Source organism: Megalops cyprinoides, chromosome 23, assembly GCF_013368585.1.
Source record: "Megalops cyprinoides isolate fMegCyp1 chromosome 23, fMegCyp1.pri, whole genome shotgun sequence".
Taxonomy (NCBI): Eukaryota; Metazoa; Chordata; class Actinopteri; order Elopiformes; family Megalopidae; genus Megalops; species Megalops cyprinoides.
In genome coordinates this window covers 3,919,081-3,939,912 of record NC_050605.1, presented here as the reverse complement: position 1 = coordinate 3,939,912, position 20,832 = coordinate 3,919,081, and positions in this window count along the sequence as shown.

Sequence of the window (20,832 nt, the reverse complement as noted above, 5' to 3'; positions counted from 1 at the left end):
AACATCCTGATGAGTTCAGGACACCGTCCATTACCAGAATGCGAAATTCAATAATGGCAGAAATTAAAATCCACCAAGATTGCTCGGGCATTTCCTCGTTCAATTTGGCAGGGGACATCCGCTGTCGCCGCAGCAACGGCTCGGCGCCCTCTCCTTTTCGAGTGCTCTCAGCGCTGCAGCACGACCGTGCACCGCCCCCTCCTGCTATCCCAGCAAAAATGCAAATCCAGCAACCAGGAAGATAAAAAAATCAAAACCCTTCAGTGCAAACGCGAGGCCTCGGTTTTGTAACTCAGGCCCACTTCACATTAAAGAGCTCCGCTCGTGGGATCCCTCCTCTAAAGCTCTCGCTAAAACGCGGGAATCTGATACGCATAAACCAATTTACTGTCCATATAAACATTTCTGCTGGATTATACCCCATTCCGTATCCCAGAAGTCATTTAAATCTTGGTCGGAGAGGCCAGCAATTAAGTTTTAATTAGCGGTGTAATTACGGAGGCAGGAAGTATCGGGCTCTCCTCTGATTATATTTGGTCTTCTGAAGGGACGGGATGGGGGCTCCATCCTCGCAGGCTAGAGTTTTTGTCGCCACTGTAACATCCTGTAGTGTCGCTGGGACCGCTGAGTTAAGGGGTGGGGTGGTCGGAACTGTGCTATATCAGCATACTGAAATCCATGTTGGGTCTCCATGGCTGCTTCCTGTGACCCGCTTTAGCTAGTGACCAAGGCTTGACTGTCGCTGTGGTCTGAAGGGGAGGACTGGAGAAGGCCTCCCCTCCTCTCTGATGATCCCAGTGGCTCTGTGTGGTGTTGCAGAGCTAAAGCTCTGAAGGGGTTTTTTGAGAGACCCTGATAACTGGTCGGATAGGGTTCACCGTGTACCTGTCCATGGCCTCTGCTCCATCTCGTTTCTGCACACAGAGACCCTAAACTATACTCTGCAGGGTCACACCCAGCTGGTGATGCCACAGTGCTCTCCAAACAATGAAAAAAATGTGTCCTGTTGCCAGAGGCAGACACTGCAATGGATTATTACAGTCTGACTATTGCAGACTGTTGCAGTCTGTGAAGGTGAAAACATCTCCCTTTCCACCAAGGGAATGGTACCTACAGACTCCCCTTACACATCACAACTCCTTTGAACAGCTCCATTAAGCAGGGGGAGATGGGTAATATATTTATTACTGGCTGTCACTGTTAATGCCAAATTACACTTATTATCTAATGATTTATTTATTTACATTTATTTAACAGACACCCTGACTACAGGGGAATACAGGGGAATTTTAAAGTACAACCAGTAATGCCTACATGACATTTGGATTTTCTGGATGAATTTGTGCAGGGTACATGTGCTTCCAATGAGGAATTCCTGAGTTTCCCTGCTTGCCGCCGTGAATCCCTAAAATCCATTAGGTCTTTTCAACTGGAGGTTAGAGGGATGGGGGAAGGAGGGGTTGGACTAAGGTGGGCAGTTCGTGACCTGGCCAGGAATGCAGTCACCCCTTACCAAAGTGCCAAAGGGATTTCTTATGAGAGAGAAATCTGACCCCTCAGAAAAACCTGTCAATCAATCTCCTTCAGTCCCGCAGAGGGGGAAAATGTCTCTCTCTCTCTCTTTCTCTGTCTTCCCTTGAATTTCGGCCAGGTTCTCTCCACACCTGTGGAGCCAACACACTCATTTCTCGCCAATGGTCCTCACATCTCCTGTCGACGACCTCTCGCTGCCCCCCCACCCCCACGCCGTGCCCCTTCTCCACGACTTGGACCGTCAGGGTCTGTCCGTCAGAGCCGGTGTCGTTAGTCCTTGGCGAGCAAACAGAGCTGACAGCTTCCTTCCTGGCAGTAAACACAACCTGTTCACTTAGACACGGTTCAGAGGCTTTAACACCCCCTCATGTGGCCATTACCTTACAGCCTGGCCTGGCTTTCATCCCTCCCCCTCGCCCCCCAACACACCCCACTCGACGACCCCGTTTAGCTTTTGAAGACTTCCACTGGCTCTTATCCGAGGGCTCCTATTCCCCCACACACATTACCCAAAGCACCTCCTGACCAAAGCAGCCAAAATTCTCTGTCTAACTTCAACTGGGATATTGCATCAAAGCTGATTGGTTAACTCTCAGTGGCAGAAATTTGGTAGATGCATGGATTTTTTTTAAAGTGTGAATGCTTCCATTGCAACATGATGTCATTTTAAGACATCTTAAAGACATTTACCTGCTAAGATCTGAGAATAACTGTGAAGGGAGGGGCTCATTGTTTTCCAATTATTGACCAGGCAGATTCATTTTACGCCTTCTAACATGGATCAAGTCCAATTAAAATGATATAAAAATAATCAGACGCTCATTATTTTCTGTGCAAAAAGATACATAACGCTTCTTGATGATAATTACAGTAAGACATGGCAAGCAGAGGTTACTTTCCAGGAAATATTCCTATTTTCCTAGGTGACTTTCCCCCATGATTTCTTATGTCTAATACGAACTCAAACGGAAAACAAGGAAGACATTTTCTTTTTGCATTATTGACATTTTTCCAGGTTGTGTCACTGATACCCTCAATGTTTCAAACAAAGCAGACTCACCAGCCAATCAGAGTGGAGTCTGGGGATTTCTCTGTCATTTCCTGTCCTCGGTCCATGCGTCAAGTGTTTTCTAGTCAACCCCACAACCCCCCCCCATACCCGCCCACCCGTTTTTCGGCTTAGCTTTTTGACCGCAGCCCTGCCTTGGTGACTATCAGGTAAGCGTGACTGAGCCGTCGACTGTTGTGGTTCACCTGTGAGGTCCCGTGCAGCTCCTGCTCGAGGCTCTGACTTGGAGCCCAAATATACGCAAACAGAAGCCACTGTCTTACACTCGGAGGGCCAGGTACGCACAAACAAAGGCTGCTGTTTCCGTTTGAGGCCCATGTATGCGCAGACAAAAGGCACCCGTCCTGCTGCTCGAAGACTAAACGCAAGCAAACAACAGCAGTCCTGAGACGCAAGCCACATGTTAACATTCGACCAGCTGTGGTGAGAGGGAGGGCAGTGAGTCCTGGAGGTGGAGCGCGGCGTCTTTATCATGTGGTAGCGGTGTTAATATCATGGCTGTGCGGCGGTTGCGCGAGGCCTAGAACACTTCTGCTTCTTTACAAAATAGGATACGCTGGAAGCGGAACATTTACCACTGTGGCCAGACCTCTCAAAGAGCTCCCCAAATTATTATTATTATTATTATTTATCCCCAAATTACACATCCTCTGTGTCAGGTTAACAGGGCCCTGAAGGTCACCCTGCCGCCCGACCATCACGTGGCAGTTTCCCTCACACACTTTTTGTTTAAGGTAGTTGCTCATTGACACTGGGTTTTCTAGCACCTCTAGTCTCAGACGCATATGTGGCAGGTTTGCGCTATAAGGGTCATAATAGACATAATTCTAATAACATGGAAGATTACACCAAGATTAGGAATTTACAAAAGGATGGGTTTCTTCAAGTATAAATCGTTCCAAAGGCAGTCACTATATTGGGAATTATAGTCATTATGTACTGTGTATCTTATTATATATTAGAATATCTTGCACAGATTAATTAAAAAACAAGCAAAATATATGTGTATGTTAAGAGCACCATTCTGTTATATTCAAAAATGTAGTCTGTCATTATGCTAGTAATCACTACTGATTCATTTTTGCCCAATGTGCCAAAACAGTACTCACTTCATGTTGCCTATCTGTCCAGAAGAACAAATAATTATTTTCTCAGTATTGATTTTATAGACGCGGTGTGTTCCTCTCAACACAAATGGACCATTTGCAAAAATTGTTTGTGATATCTTAATAACGCCTTTGAAAATGGAGAAAAAAGATGGCAGAAATGAGACTGATGGTTACTCCATAGGGGACTGTGGACCGAATGCTTGCTCAACGCTGTTTCTACAGTACGTCCTAATTGAAGTTGGTCTTTTGAGGTAATTAAGATAAGAATGTTATGCCAAAATAATTGGTATTATGCTGAAGTAATTATGTTAGGGTTTTTTTTTTTCATTTTCACAGTGGCTTTTCTTAATAAACAATTTACCCGTCAGAGATTGTATGTGAGCTGCTTTTGCATGTATGTCTGAATTATTTCAGTGTTTAATCTCCGCCTGGTAATCAGTGCGCAGATCAGAACTCCAAAAGCTGAAAGAATGCATTTCAGCCGACAGACAGAGGGCCGGATTTGGGCTCCTTCTGCAGTGTGTTACGAAACGCTTGTGAGAGCACGCGTCTGAGGTGAAGTCGTGAGGAACGGAGCGCTTTGAAATGGTTTATTAACTTTTTCTAATGATCACAGAGACTCGGAGGCCGGACCACCATTTTGCCGGTGTGTGTTTACATGTTGCTTGTGCTAAACATTCCTCAGACAGAGAGAGAGAGAGAGACGGACACACACATACACACACACAGAGGCAAACAAGAAGACACACAAACACATTCACAAAAAAACATACACTCAGACAAAAGCCTACACGATATGATATGATACAACTTTGGGCACACACACATACATACAGAGACAGACACGGAGACAGACAGACATGCACACACACACACACACACACACACACACACACACACACACACACACACACACACACACAAACACAATAACAGGAAAAAAAAGAAGAAAAGAAAGAACGCCCGCACTGGAAAAGCCCTGTGGCCTCACATGACCAGGTTAGGAAAGCAAACCATGTCGCCAGTCATTCCCAGAGGAATTATTCTAATTGTATTTATTAAAACAAATTATGGCTGCCGACGAACCATTCATACTACCTATCTGCTGAACTTTGTGCAATTTGGACTTTTCCTCTCTCCCTCCCTCCCCCTCTCTTTCTCTCTTGCTATCTTTCTCTGTCTCTCTCTCCCTCTCTGTCTGTCTCTCTCTACCTCCCTCTCTTTGTCTCTCTCATTCACTCTGTTGTTCTCTTTTTCTCTCTCTCTTGTTCTCTCTCTCTCGTTCCCCCCCTCTGTCTGTCTCTGCCCCTCTCCCTCTCTGTCTGTCTCTCTCTACCTCCCTCTCTTTGTCTCTCTCATTCACTCTCTTGTTCTCTTTTTCTCTCTCTCTCTTGTTCTCTCTCTCTCTCTCTCGTTCCCCCCCCCCCACCCTCTCTCTCTCTCTCTCTCTCTCTCTCTGTCCCTGCCCCTCTCCCTCCCGCTGTCTCTCCTCTAAGACAGGCACAAGACTTTAAATAGATCTCTATATAAGCTACATGGGGAGGCTGCACCCGCACAGGCCTTGCAGTGACATTGTTCGCAAACTGGCATGACTTCACTCAGGTGGCCCTCCCTGAGAGACCTGCTCCCTGATTACAGAGCCAGTCTGTGGAACACACGCTTCACCGTACTCCAACACTGGTTAACATGGGATAACCAGGAAACCAGGGTTTCAGGAAATCCGTTTTTGGGGGCAGGTCTGGCAAAGTCAGCGTTTTAAAAAAAAATCTAACTCTTAGAAAGTTTTTGGCAGGGTTCCCTTAATGTTGACTGATAAATGCTTGTTGCGTCCAGCTGAATGCTTTTCTTGAGTTCGATTTTTTTCCTGTGGGGTTGGGAATTAAAGTGGATACCCTTGAAGCCATTCATTAAATTCATGTGACTGAGTACAGTACAGTACAGAACAGTATGTTAAAATGAGACATGCTCTTATTTCACAGAGGAAATTTCCACGGCCTTTTTTCACGAGTGAGACATTTTGTATGTTGCTCTCTCAGTTTGTGTCTCTAGCCGCTTATTATATACTGTGAGGATCGATGGCTCAAAGGAGCCTTGGTACCAAGGCAATGAAGCTATTGTCCTAGTCTTGTCTGCAGACTGTTGATGTTGCGGAAATGTAAATTTAACATAACTGCATAATGATGCTCCATGGCTATAATTTACATTTACATGTAGTGGCTTAGCAGATGCTCTTATCCAGAGCGACTTACATAGGTTACAGTTCTTATGTGTTATCCAGTTATACAGCTGGAGACTTACTGAAGCAGTTCTGGGTTAGGTGCTTTTGCTCAAAGGTATAATGGCAGTGCACAAGCAGGGAATTGAACCAGCAACCTTTAGGTTATGAGCCCTTCATACCACTATTCCACACTACTGCCCCACACTAGTTCACAGGTGTTCCCTCCACCTTGGCCAGTGTTTTATAACTGGAAAAGCAGACGGGCTTGGATATTTAGGAGGGTGGGATTCACGCCAGCGTGTAGCATTTTCTACCGTGGTGTACGACGTACTATGCATCGAGCAGCATAGGATTATGAGCATTTGAGAAACGAAAAATCGCTGTCTTGAAAAAATAAATGAAACAAAAAAAACACAGTATGAAAATGCAACGGTTTTAGACGTAGCTTCTGTTACGGCACGGGCGCCAGGCCTGCCAGCTTAATCCCCATCCCCCTCGGCGCCGGCATCACCTCCGGTGAGGGGTGTGGGTTTGGGGAGAGAGGCGCACACGGTCCTCGCTCTTCGATCCCACACCGTGGCGAAGCTGGAGAGGGGAATCCGAGGAGAGGGATCCTGAGAAACCCGAACACAGAACCCCCCCCGCTCAGAATTGAGTCAACGCACCGGCGGCAGTCTTCCTCTGGCGGCTGAACCCTTGTGAGGTAACAAATCCCCCCCCCCCCACATGTGCACCACAGTAGGAAATTTCGTCAGTTTGTGTATGTGTGTGTGTGTGTGTGTGTGTGTTTTTTTTTATTGCAGTAAAGCAATTTCACATAGGTTTAACCGTGCAGCCCAGGAGCGTTGCAGAGCTGCCTTCTCTTTCTCTCCGGCACCCAGAGGTTTTGCGTCATTTCTTTTGATCAGCGAACCACCGCCTCCCCCCCCTCCCCAACACGCACCCCCCGCCCTGAAAGCAGGAAGAAATTCCACTCGTTAACCGGCCCAGCGTGGTTGTGTGCTACGCCGCACAGTTTAAAGGGTTAAACTGTTGAGGGAGGGAAAAAATTTCACAACAGCACAGGTGCCGCTAACAGTCTGAGCGGCAGTCGTGGGAGGTGGGGGGGGGGGTGGGTTGGGGTTGGGGGCGGGGATTGTGTGGGCACAGGGAGACCGGGGCGGGGGGGTTGGGGGGATTGTGGTGAGGTGTGTGAGTTGTCAGTGGAGTTAATAAAAGGTGCTAGAACAGCTCCTTCCTCCCGTGGTTAACTCTGTGTATGCGTGTGTGTGCGTGTACATGTGTGTGCGTGTGCGTGTGCACCTGTGTGGGCAGAACCTGAACGGTCGTTTGTGCAGACGAGGAATAGCGTGTCTTTTTTATTTTTATACATACTGCGCATTTTCCTTGACAACAGCAAGCATGTTTTTGAGAGGGGGGCATGAAGGAGAGAGGTCTGTTGCATACAACACATCATCCAACATGTTGCATATGTGTTAGAACCACTGTTGCCACATTAGATACATACTTAAAGGGTTGTGCAATTTCTGCACGCAAGTAGCCACACTGTGACAAAGTGTCGCATTTATGAGAAAAATCATTTTCGGGGAAGGGGGGGGGGGGGTCAAAAACCGCTTTACTTGTCTTAGGGGGCAATGTAATGAAATCACTAGACTTGTCTAATCTACGTCAGGCTGTTAAAAGTTGCTGTAAATTACAGCCACTTTGGTGACTCTTTGTGACATTGTGTCATTGTGGTTAGGGAACTGAGCCTGCAAATAACTCTTTCAAAGTTCTCCCAAAGTAAATATGTAAAATATATAAATGCAGAGTAGAGCTATAGAGTAGAGAGTAGAGCTGAGTAGGCCTTAGAGTGTGTGTGTGTGTGTAGAGTGTGTGTGTGTGTGTGTGTGTGTGTGTGTGTGTGTGTGTGTGTGTGTGTGTGTGTGTGTGTAGAGTGTATGTGTGTGTGTGTGTGTGCATGTATACATGCTCTGGGCCAGAATCCCTACCAAAATAACTTATTACTTCCTCAGGTGCTCTGACTCAAGACTGACATTTCATTTCCACAGCAAGGGTTTTCAGCTGGGTTCTGTGCAAATGGCCTCAGGGAAACTATGGCTGCCCAACGTTCAGACCCTTTTTGCCAGCGCCCTTTTGGCAATGCGAGTTGCATGTCCACGGCAATGCGAGTTGCATGTCCACTGCAATGCGAGTTGCATGACCTCTGCTCCTCCTGGAGCCTGGGGGCACTTAGGAATCAGTGCCCACTCTGACAAAGTTGTCCCTTACCCCTTGGCAAATGACCAGCACCCAGCAATGTTACTCCCTTGTCATCCTGTAGCCATGGTGACGCCAGACAAGATCATGAGAGCTTCAGGAGTAGGAGTGGTGAGTGGTGGCATCATGCTTTACCCCGGGAGAAGCCGATTGGCAGTCATAGTCACGTGACAAGGGGTAGTGGCCAGGACTATTGACTACCCTATCAAACTTATTTCAGTTTAGTTTCCCATTGTTTTTCAAGGCAGGGGCCACAATGTGTCACAATGTGATTGCAGCATGTTACTGAATCTATGTGTCAACTACGAAACACCTCTCTTACGCTATGGAATGAATTGCCTGCGCATTTGTGGTTGGCTGTGACAGCATAAACACAGGGATTAAGAATGTTTATAAACACTTGTGGCAAGCTTATAAATGACAGTGAAGCTTCATGGCAGAGTTATGCAGGCTTCACAGTGCTGTGCTGACTGACATGATTAACCTTTTTATTTTTCCTCAGGGAATATCTAAACTCCCCCACCCCATACACACACACACACACACACACGCTCACACAGACAATAACTATAAAAACACCTACATTCCAAAGATGCGGTATTGGCAAACAGTTCCTGTGGCTTATTTGTTGATGTCTGAAAGAGAGGACAGACATAGGCGCTTAGTGTAAATGAAACAGTTTTATTGCCCTGCTTTTTTTGTTTCCAACCCCCCCTCTCTGAGGTGAAGGCTCTTTGGATCTGGAAGCACGCCTATCTGCACCATCTCTCTCTCTCCCCCTCGAGCCTCCTTGGCACTCGCCCTGGCCTATCCGGGGCAGATCTGCCCGTGCCCGCTGCCGGACCCTCTGGCACCCCGCGCGCGACCAATTATCAACGCAGACACGCCCCCGGGCCATGCTAATGAAGCGCTGATTAGCGCCCCGGCGGCTTTGACTGGCCGTGGCACGCCGGCAATGCTGGCTGGCTCTGCGCTTGCTGCACCGGCGGTTTGTTTGATCCGGCACAGTGCGCGGAATGGATCGGTGGAGCATCCTGTGTGGTGAGCGTAAAGTCTTCAGATAATGGCTAAATTGCCCGTCTCATAATCCGTGTACATATCAGGTACTTCATAGTTAGCTGGCATTACAGTGGGTTGTGGCTGCAGCTCATCTCGGTGTTTCAGTGTCCCGGGTTCGAGCCTTATTTCTGAGTGACTGCTGATGTCTCTTTGGAAAACTGGTAGAGACCGCCGACATGACACTTTGTGTGTGACGATTCAGAGGGTGGCTTTGAGTCAGGTATGTCACCAGGGGCTGTGGAGAAATCGCTAGGTAATGATTAAATTGTTAATGGTGTGCAAGGGGAAGCTATTGCTTATACGCAGCAGTGATGTAACCATAGTGAAGTTTGAAACGTGAACTCTGCGTTTTGTGAGTGCTCTGTGCTTTTCCATTGTTACACACGGGGCAAAGGAAGAACAAAACAGCTCCTATGAGAGAAGAAACACACTGCAACTGGTTCTAGGTCACAGTTTCTGCATTTTGTTTGATCGAGGGACCCGAAACTAGCTTTCATTGCCAGCCTCGAACCTAATGAATACCGAAACTGGTGTTAGATGCTGTGTTCGGCTGCAATCACACGACAAGAGAGAGATCTCCTCACCCACTCTCTGGGTTCACTGTCAGCTCCTCTGTCAGAGCTAATGGAATGCTTTGTTTCATTTAAAAAAAACACACACAAATGCTCTAGTTTGTTCTTGTTCCCAGGTCTTGATCAATGGTTTAGGAATTCTCCGGTGACACTTGGGAGTAATGAGGCCGAATTCCTTTCTCATGCGCGTCTCAACGCCATGGGCCACAGCGGCGGGCTTGCATTCTCTGTGAACGTGTCACACGCTCAAAGGGTTGACCATGCTAGCGGAGGCTTGCGGTAGGATAAGGTGAGGATTTCAGACAGGACGATCATGGATGAGGCAAAGTACCTCACCCCCATCTTTAGTCTTGGCAAGGACAGTGGTTTTCCGTCCAGGACGTAGGCCTGCTGCCCTCTGCTCCAGAGACCGTTGCCTGCAGCTCTTCTCCGTGGCCTTAATTAAATGTTGCTTCCGGTCAGTTGAGGATTTGTTGCTCCCTCTCATTTATTTCTCTGTGGTGTGCTCTGTGGTACGAAACACCGGGACCCATCTGGAAGTCCATTCCTTCATCCACACTACGTCCAGAGAAACATCAGAAACATTCTCGGAGGAGAGGGAGTGCAGTGTTTCACCTGAAGCACATTGGTTTCACTTCAAACAAAACATTTAGGAAAGAGTGAAAGTGTTTTCTAGTTCTGGAGAGGGAAAGCACACGGACAACCAGTGAAGAAGCTCTTGGCATGCAATCGAGTCTTGCTTTTCAAGCTTCTCAACCACAAGTTGGTCAGGTTTACTTAATACATGTGAAGCATGATGTAACACAGTGACCTCATCTGACGGTCAGAAACAAGCGCTTTTGAGGAACCAAGAAACGGGTGTAGAGAGAGGCTGCCTCGCAGGGAATCGTTGGTGTTTCATCTTGTGTGCCTGGTGAGGTTTCTACATTGGATATTTGTGCCGTCTTGTGTTTTTGGCACAAAAAAGCACTGCATAGCGGTAGAGGAAGGTTTGCGTAATCCATTCTCTGGGAACAATATCTGCTGTTGTGCTCCGAGTTCACACCACGTATTGTATGCCGCGTAGTCTTGGAACGCTCAATGTCGATATCACACTCTCATAAGCACAATGCTAGCATGCGACCTTTGAACTCTTCATGCACTTTAAATGTAATACAGCCATCTCTTATTTGCACGCTCTGTTGGAATGACATGTGAAGGGCCTGTTTATTTATGTGTCTAACTCCAGGTGATGAATTACAGTGAGTCGTGGTGTTTCCCAGAGACGTACGCTTGCCTGCCAAATTAAACAGTGGTGCAGGGGTGGCTCTGGGGTGTGTCTCTGTGCTGGATTCCGGACAGGGAGTCCTGATTGGGGTGGGGGGGGGTGGGGGTGGCATTTGCAGATTTGGGATGGAGATTCCCCAAATGCTGTAAACATGGAAGTATGCAACACTACAAAAGACAGGTTCTCAAAAGTGAGGATGTATGCCTCACCCCACCCACAAGATAAACACTGTATTTACACTTCTTTGATAGAGGTAAATTTAGCCAAATCGAGTCCAGTGTGTGCTGTCCTGTCTCCTTCTCTCTCAAGGATGCGAGGGGTTCACACCGGCTTTATTCATTACAGGAGGTGCCTAGTGCTGCTAAAGCATTTCAGAGCATATAATAGAAATTGGGAGGGGGGGATTTCCTCCTCTCAGAAATACAGGATGGTTCAAATAGGAACGAAGAGAAACAGAAGAAATCTCTCTCTCTACCTCTTGCAGGTAAATGTGAGATTTCAGGCAACATGGTGGCCCTGTATTTCCTCCCCTGAGTAATACTGTTGTTTCTCTTCATTAAATGCTGTCTGCAGGTTAATGTGAGATTTGAGCCAAGATGGAGGAGAAAGAGCATCCTGTGTCTATGTAATTTTGGCTGAATGCAGGTCTGGGATGAAAGAAGGTCTGAAAGAAGGCGTTTGCCATACATCTCCTCTTTCTTAAAGCAAACAGAGCCAGTTTTAGTCAGATACGCACATCGCCACAAATGGCGAGTAACATGTTTTGTAAAGAACATGAGCATAATGAAATCAACACAGGAATACAATACAGTTCAATAGAACGAGCCCTTTCCTCTCAGTTGTTAAGAGGGGCTTGCTCCAGAGCATGATCTTCGAGATTTCCCCATTCTCTGATTCCTCTAATCAGAGCGTGAGTGGCTGTTGGATCAATTGGAAGATCTCTGATTGCATTACAGTGAAGTGTGTGTGTTCACTCGAGCTGTCTGGCTGGACAAATTTTTTCTCTGAATCGGCTTGTGCTGACCAATGATCTCGGCCCTGTCCGTGTGTCCCCCTGTAATCGCCTGCTCTAAAGGAAATCTGATTCATCCTTCCCCACAAGTGTGCAAAGGTATGTTGGTGCATTAATAAAATAAGATAAAAAAAACACAGACTTCGTTAGTTGTTCAAAAAAAAAGGAAAAAAAAAGCTCTTGTTTCTGTATCTCCTCCCATCTTTCTCCTTTTCATTATCCTCCTGTACTAATAACGTTAAAAAAACGGGAAGATAAGGGGTCCCTTTTAAAACCGGATGCATTATTTAAAGCGTCGCTCTAATGGCTGGGATCGCCCTGTAACAATCGAGTAACACCGGCAGATAACGGAGGGGTCTCGGTCTCCTTTTAAAGGATCGACCCTCCCCACCCCACCCCGAAATGGCAGATAGTGAACGTACGGCTCGTTTTTATCGGGGAGGTGCGGGGCGCCCCAGCTCGCTAGTGTAGGCCACAAAAAAACGCTGTCACGATGAGAAAGTAAGATTGCGGAGAAGGGGTGGGGGGGAGGGAAATCGATGGCGTTGTGGTCAGTATTAATCTCCCATCAATACGGGCAGTATCTTTTACTTTTCCTGGTAATTGTCTAAAGTAGCTCTGGAGTGCTTAGAGAGGGCGCAGATAGCATCTCGGCCAGGTCTGTTGTGTGTGTGTGTGAGTGTGTGTGTGGGGGGGGGGTTTGGGGGGAACGATCAGGGGGTCCTGGAGCTGACTCTGAGGGGTAGGGGGGTTGGAGGGATGGGGGGGTGATGGATGACCTCATGGGGTGGGAGCCCTCTGTAACTGCAGTCACTCCATCTCATTCCTCTTCCCTTTCAGACTGAGCGCCCTCCATCAGTGGGGGAGCTTCTGAAGTTTTTTAACGCAAGATGGACATTACTTTAACGTTTACAGAGGCCTTGATAGGGACTACTGCCCTTGCTGCTTGTGTAGCCCTATGAGAGCAAGAGACCTAGAGCTGGTCCTGATTAATCTCAGGACAGTGAGTCTGTGTATATGCGTGTGTGTGTGTGTGTATGTGTGTGAGCGTGCGTGTGCGTGTGTGTGTGTGTGTGCATGGACATGCTATGGGCCAGAACCCTTATCAAAGTAACTTATTACATGCATGTGTGTATACATGTGTGTGTTTGTGCACAAGTGAACTACACTTATACAGGTTTGATGCCTTCCACTATCTGCGTGTGAAACTCTTAACCAAGGTCTTCATGGCTCATGTGGACACTATCATACTCTCAGACTCTGACATTTATTTATCACAAATTTACTTATGTGAGATGGCAGCAGTCACAGCCATCACTGATTGTCTATTTCCAAGTTTCACATATTCATATTTACATAGTTCTATATATGTTCATTTTGCCCAGAGGATTAGACAAATTATACTAATCAATATGAACTGGCTGTCTGAAGTATTGAGAATGAGCCTTAAAATGTCTGCAGTGTGACACAGCGTCACCCCTTTTGGCACCAGAATAAAGATATTTCATTGCTCAGAGGAAGCGCTCCACATGCATATCGAATTGTTAATTATGCCTCATGTGACCCCTCCCCTCCCCCTCTGAACTGCCTCCTTCTGGGTGCAATTGGCTCTGGAACTGCTGATTGACAGGGCCAACGGCGAGGTAACCCTGGTGATGTGTCCGTGGAGGGGGGGGTCAGGGGCGGGGACTTGGCAAGGTGCCCCTCCTTCTGATCCTCCAGTGGCCCCTCCTCTCTCTCCTCCTCCTCCTCCCCAATACTCCTCTTCACCTCCTCATGCAGAGGTGATGGAGGTTTTTACTTGGAGGACAGCAATGCAGAGAGCGCGCTCACACATACACACACCCACACACACACACACAAGCTATTACAATTGGGATTAATCCCAGTAAGAGCAGTGTCACGGTGCATGCACACACACACACATACACACACACACACAAGGTCTTACTGCTTGGATTGTGTGTAACACCACACACCCACACATACACTTGCACTTTCAGAAGGATTGTGCACCAGCATCACCCATGCATGCACGTGCACCTACACATTTGGCAGCTGGTGGAAAGTATAACACACACACACACACACACACAAGGACAGCCTGGATTGTGTGACATTTGTACTTATAGATGGAATTCTGTAAAATACACACACACTCACAGCAATGTTGGAGGGTGAACCTCATAATAGCAGGAATAGAGGGTGAGAGAGTGTTTTTCCCTAAAGGAGCATGCCGTTATAGAACAATGTAACAGCAACAACTGAAACACAGAAAGCCCGACCCGTCTGAGTAAAAGAGTAAAATCACGTTTCTTCCTGAAGAGGGGATTCAAGTGTGTCTTCTACCCTTTTGTTTCTTTTAGTTTCAATTTACCAAAATCCAAAATCATATTTAAACAGACCTGAATGCCTCGCACGCAGTACATCTAATGAAAATGTTTTAAATCTCTATAACCATATAAACTATTTAGGATTAGCCAATATCTTTACAAATAAAGCTGATTATCCTATTAAGCCAAGCAGTTCTAAAAATAGTTATTTAATGCCAGTCATAGATTTCTCGAGGAGGGGGGGGGCTGGATCTTTCTGAAAATGTTTGATTTTATTGCATTTTTTCCCTGGCCGTAGTACTCGTGTGTAAGACGAACAGCGTACACTAATACCATTTATAAAATGTCACGAAAAAAGTCTGGCTTGTGAATTTTTTTTTCACCTCCAGAGAAATTCTGTGGGTTTTTTTTTTCGTTCTATTCCATCTATTTATTCAGCAGTCAATCACATTTAAAAAAAAATCCCAAGATTCCAGATGGAAGTGTTTTTTTTTTCATGTTCTTATCCTCCGCAGTTGAACCGTCGGTGCGGAAAGCGCTAGGAGCACAGCTTTACATAGCCGCCTAGCTCTCATCAAAAGCGGGCAATCGGGCCCAAATCGGCATGCAAAATGCCACTCAACCCTGTAGCCTTTATTAAAGTTTGCAGGGACTCAATTTGAGATAGCGATCGTTCCTATTAAAAAGCCAAATGTAAGATAGTTTTTTATATAAATCTCTGGGTGGAATGGAATTGTTAATCAGCGGAGGCTGATGTGATTTCTCTGTCACAAATCCTGCCGAGGGCTCAGAAGCGACGCTTTACCGTAACTTCGGGCTTAGCGGTCGCCACGGAGACGCGGGGCTGGGGCCGGGGCCTCGGCTCTAAGGCTGTGGCGGGGGGGGTTTTTCGGCACGACACCCCTGCCTCCCAACCCCCCCCACCCCTCCACCCCCTTTGCCCAACAGATCCTTTCCTCCCCTCGTGGAGAATCAGCGATTACAATAAAAACAGCCACATTTTTACATTAAATTTTTTGTGTGCTTTGGTGTGCTGTAGGACTGCAGGACTGTGGTCTGGGCTGGTGTTGAGTGTTGTCCTGCTCCTCTTCGGAGGGACAGGTCTCGTGCCAAGTCCGCGTTCGTTTGCTGAACGCGATTACGTGATCTCCGTGCAGTCTGGGGCGATTTCTTTTGCGCCGGCAGCACCCCGGGTCCTGCTGATAAACGGGCGGCGCGGGACGGGGGGCCGCTAATCCGACACGCAGAGGTGTGAAATCAATGGGCCGAGCGGGGGGCGGGGGAGGTCGGCGGGGGCGCCTGGTCAGAGGCCGCTGCTGGTCTCACCTGCCCCTGTGCCTATCCCACCCTCCTCAACCCCCCCGTTCCACTCCACCTTGGCCATTCCAGATGCCTTGCTGAAGGTGTTTTGAGCTTAACCTCCTCCCCCTAAAGCCTGTTTACTTACCATGTTCAGTCCCAGCCACACCAACTTAACCCCCACAATCTTCTGTGTTCACCATTTTCAGTATAGCCACACCAACTTAACCCCCACAATCTCCTGTGTATACCATTTTCAGTATAGCCACACCAACTTAACCCCCACAATCTCCTGTGTTCACCGTTTTCAGTATAGCCACACCAACTTAACCCCCACAGTCTCCTGAGTTCACCGTTTTCAATATAGCCACACCAACTTAACCCCCACAATCTCCTGTGTTCACCAGTTTCAGTATAGCCACACCAACTTAACCCCCACAATCTCCTGTGTCTACCATTTTCAGTATAGGCTTAACCCAAACCAAAGCCAGTGTGTTAGTGATACGACATCGTTGAAGAGGATGCCAGTCAAAAGTATTCTGTACCACTGAGAACACTACTTTATTAATATTCATAAAAACTGTGCTTTTTCAGACACACAAAAATGCCTCAAACTTGTAATGTCTTCACATAAGTGCCTCAAACATGGTGTTATTATGAATTGTTATGAATTGTTGTTATGAAACTCACAAGAAGGGTTGTGTCTTTCGTGTGCATGTTTCGGAATGGGTCTGAGGGCTCTTTTGCTCTGCACCGTGAAGGACGAGCGTGCAGCCGAGGACGGCCCCCCCGCGCAATGGCAGGATTAAACGAGGCCGGCTCAGCCTGTGCTCAGACAAAAAAAAGCCCCTGCCGTGATTTAGGGTGTGGCGGGGAGCTGCTCTGACCCAGTGTGACATAGCCGCGTCGCCCAGTTCGAACGGCATGCAGTGCGCAGGGTAACGCCCAAACGAACCTTCTGTGTGCTTGCTTTACCGGCAGGCCCCTAAGGCTGGTGGGATTCCTTCAAGGTGTTTGGGGCGGGGGTGGTTGGGAGTGGGAAAGAAACATGCCCATTTCTGGATCCTACCAGAGTAGGGGAAAGCATAGATTATGCTCAGAGACAGGACTGGGTAGAGGTGCATAGGGAGATTGCTATGACATATCTATGTACCACCCTTGAGGACAGTGTCTACAGCTGAGCCACAGCCTCCATCTGTGGACTGCTTGCTCTTTCCCAGCACACAGTAGCAGAGAGTGGAGATGTTCAGATGGAATGAATGAATGAATGAATGAATGGCACGGCGGTTTCGTCCATAACTCTAGTACACTTATGTGTAGGCACATGCAACACCATACTTCTTAAGCCCCTTTCAGACATGCACTGAAAGCCAGAACTTATCTATCCATTACTCAGAGGAGCTGTATGTGAGAACGCAAATGTCCGAATCAGTCGGACTGGACATGAGACGGACTTCACTCTGCCAGCTCCCTAGTTCAAAGTCCTTCTAATGTCAGATTGAGTCCATGTGTGAATAGAGCAGGTCATTTTCTGGAGAATTCACAGCGAGCGAGTGGGCGTGTTGATGACGTTTCTATCATGCGACTGGCGCGAAACCGGAAGAATACAAACATCTGCTTCATACTCTTTTCTGCTTGCCTGTATATTGTTTTCCACTCTTTTGTTGATATTGCGGATACGTCCAAATACATCATATTTTGAGTCCAACGATCGTTAAAGAGATAGTTAGCTATAGCTATACTGCCAAAACTTGTCTCTTACGATGATTAAGAAGGTTGGTTAGTAATTTATTATCTGGTTAGTAGCTAGCGAAGCTGATTTTAAAAACCAGCAACCTTACTTAGCAGAAGTGTTGTGAAGACGAAGGCTGCGTCTGAAATCGCTCACTCATTCACTATTCACAGTCATAGTCACTGGATATAGTTTTATGTTTGCAAGATTATTTGACCATTTGTATGAACATGTTTGTGTCTAACTGTGCCAGCTAGCTAGCTAAGTGACTAGCTAGTTGCAACTGACATTAACCTCCTAGCAGATAATACTGCTATCTAGCTATCACTAGCTAACTTAATGAAAGAACTAGCACCCACCTTCATCTGTTCAAAATAGTTGAAACTAACGTTAGCTAGCTAGCTGGCAGTTAAGTGCAACGATCAAGTGTAAAATGTATATATATATGCACTATATAGTGAATAGGGAGCGATTTTGGACACAGCCTAAGAACAGCAGAACAAGTGCTCAACAATTGAGTATTGAATATTTTATTTTAAGATTTTATTTAACCATTGGACATCTTGAATCTTGTTTTCATTTAAGACCATGGGCAAAAGTTCCTTGCTTTATGCGTTCATGGAAAGCAAAGTTATATTTGTCTTCCCTTTTTTGCTGATCCAAAAAATGATCCGATTGGTGACTCAGAAACTGCGATACGATCTGAACCATGAGTTTTGTGATCCGCTGCACCCCTAATAATCAATAATAAGTTATGTGTACCGGTAGCATCATTTGGATGGCTGTGTGTGTACAAAAGTACAATGGCTATGTTCGCCTTCTCCTCCTCCGTGGCACATTACGTGCTCGTACCACCGAAGGTAAGACATTGAAAAGAAAAAACCTGAAAATACTTCAACTCTAGAATACTCTCTTTGAACTTGTCAATACTTTTCACTCGTGAGAATGCAAGTGGTGTCTAACTGGAAAATACCACGAGGAAATCTGGACGTTTCTAAACTCGCAATGATTTCACACGACAATGTAACATACTACAAATGTAATCATTAATGGTCGCATACTGGGTACTACACTGAAAAATGGCATGCAGTATACAGTATATACTTGTGTAGTACGCAGTACACAGTAGGCGGTTTCAAATACAGCCACTGCAATTTCTGCAGTGTACTTTTTGCATCATGTCCTGCCTCCTACACGCTCTACGCAGGCGCCACCCCTTGCCTAAACTAAATGGAGTATTTCCAGTAGGTGAGAACGCGTCTGACATGGACAATCTCCTGTTGTGTGCGACATGTGTGAAAGGGCAACTCCGTACAATGTCTGGACCTGATTCTGGGGACATTGTCCGGAGTACATATGTGAAAACAGCTTTATTCTTCTCTGCACAGTTGCTTATTGTTACTGTTTCAGCTGGGATGGAGTATATTATTTGAGGGTACGATGTACTGCTGGGTCTTCAGGTCCAGAATACAGCGTTCTGACTACAACCCTTTGTAAAGTTGCTGTTTTAATCAGCTGAGAAGAGTTCATTATGTAATTATGGTGTACTTCTGGCTCTAATCACTACACCGCATGGTGTCTTCACATCAGTTAGAAACCCCAGCCAGGCCGCTCTGACAGCCCCAGAACATGGCAGAACCCATGATATCACTGTTGAGGTATGCGTGGGGACTTGAGAGAGCTGGGAGTTTTGGATGCAGACGTTCCCATTAATAGAGCTGTTACGCATTGAGCCTGCACAGTTTTACTGTAATTGAATGAGATCGCAATGTGGGTGTGGCTTGTGCACTGAAATCCGACACCACGGGAGGTCCTGGTGTCAGACAGATTTCTCTTTCTAATGTAACTCAGCCTTCCTCTGCATGACTAATATGACTAATATTATAATGTGACTTCAGGAGTCCCATATTATCAAATAATAGTGTATCTACTGCTGATCATAACAGAACATTTTGATTTCTGTGACCAGAAAGATCAGCTGACAATTTAATTGTCCTTCACAGAGATGGCTCAGGAAAACCAGGAAAGTGCTGTGGGAATTGTGTGGCCAATCAAAAGAATGGGACAATCTGGCTAGTTAAGAAATCATCCAGAACACTTTGTGAAGTGAGTAATCTTCCTTCAGAAAGTCCACCACCGTCGCCAGACTTCGATTGGCCGGGCCTTGCGAGTTATTATTAACCACAATCCTGCAACATGAATCCGCATCACTCCGGGCACTGGGCCAATGCATGTCACTGGCTGATGATGTCAGAGGGCTCTGAGCTGACCCTTATCGTGGTTGTTTTTTTTTTTTTGGATGAGCCAGTAGGTTGTGGTACAGATCTTCCTTTGAAACGGAGGATGGACACCTCCACTCCACAGCCCCCCCACCCCACCCCCCCAATAAAAATGAAACAAAAAAACAAAACAAAATAGAGCACATTGTTTGAAAGAACATGATGTTGTACGTAAGATGTGATCAACATGCTGTCACTCAGTGCCAGAGAAGATGCCAAGGATTAGCGCAACAACAGAGCCCCCCCCCCCTCCCCCACTGAAAAATCCAATTAATACGGGCTGTGCTGGATTTGTAGAGAAACAAACTTGCACAGAGAAAGACGGGGAGAGAAAGAGAGAGAGAGAGAGAGGGAGGGAGAGTGGGAGAGACAGAGATTTCCCTTCTAGATCTCGATACCTCAGCTTCTGGTAGGCCCTCTTCAATAATTTGACAAAGTTGATCGCACAGAGATTTTCCGAACGATATCTCCACGCTTCACATCGGGCCCTTTCCTATCGGTTAGTTATCAGCTGCCATGTCTGGCGCGCTCTTTGAAGTGCCGCCTCTTTTGCTCACGGGAGAGCGGGAAGCTCCATTGTCACGCAATGTTCTCACGATGCTCCCGCAACGTCCGGCCGGCACAGGCGCCTACACACTCCCACGATGCCGCAGCGACACGCTGAGAATTCCACACTCTAACGGGAACGCTCTATACTCTTCCTGACGTCTGAGGAGAGGGGGAAAAAGGAATAAAACGGTGGCGTTCCTCGACTTGACTGGCACGGCGTGGGCTCTGGAGACGGCCGCGGCCCCGGCGTCGAACTGCGGTGAATAACCCTGCTGGTCTTTGTTAGTTCGCAAGTACAGCCAGCTGCGTCTTATATGCGGTTGCGTCACTTGCATTCGCCTTATACCCGAGTCGGGGAGAAGGGATTTCATTTTCAAACTGGAAATTTATGCGTGTGAAAACATACACACACACGCGCACACACACACAACAAAGCTCTGGGTGTTCTCCCACCCCCCCCACCAGCCTTTGTCGTTTGATATGTTTACCAAATACCTATTTAGAATGCGGCCGGGCTGTCCCGCTCCGCTCCCGGTCCCAGC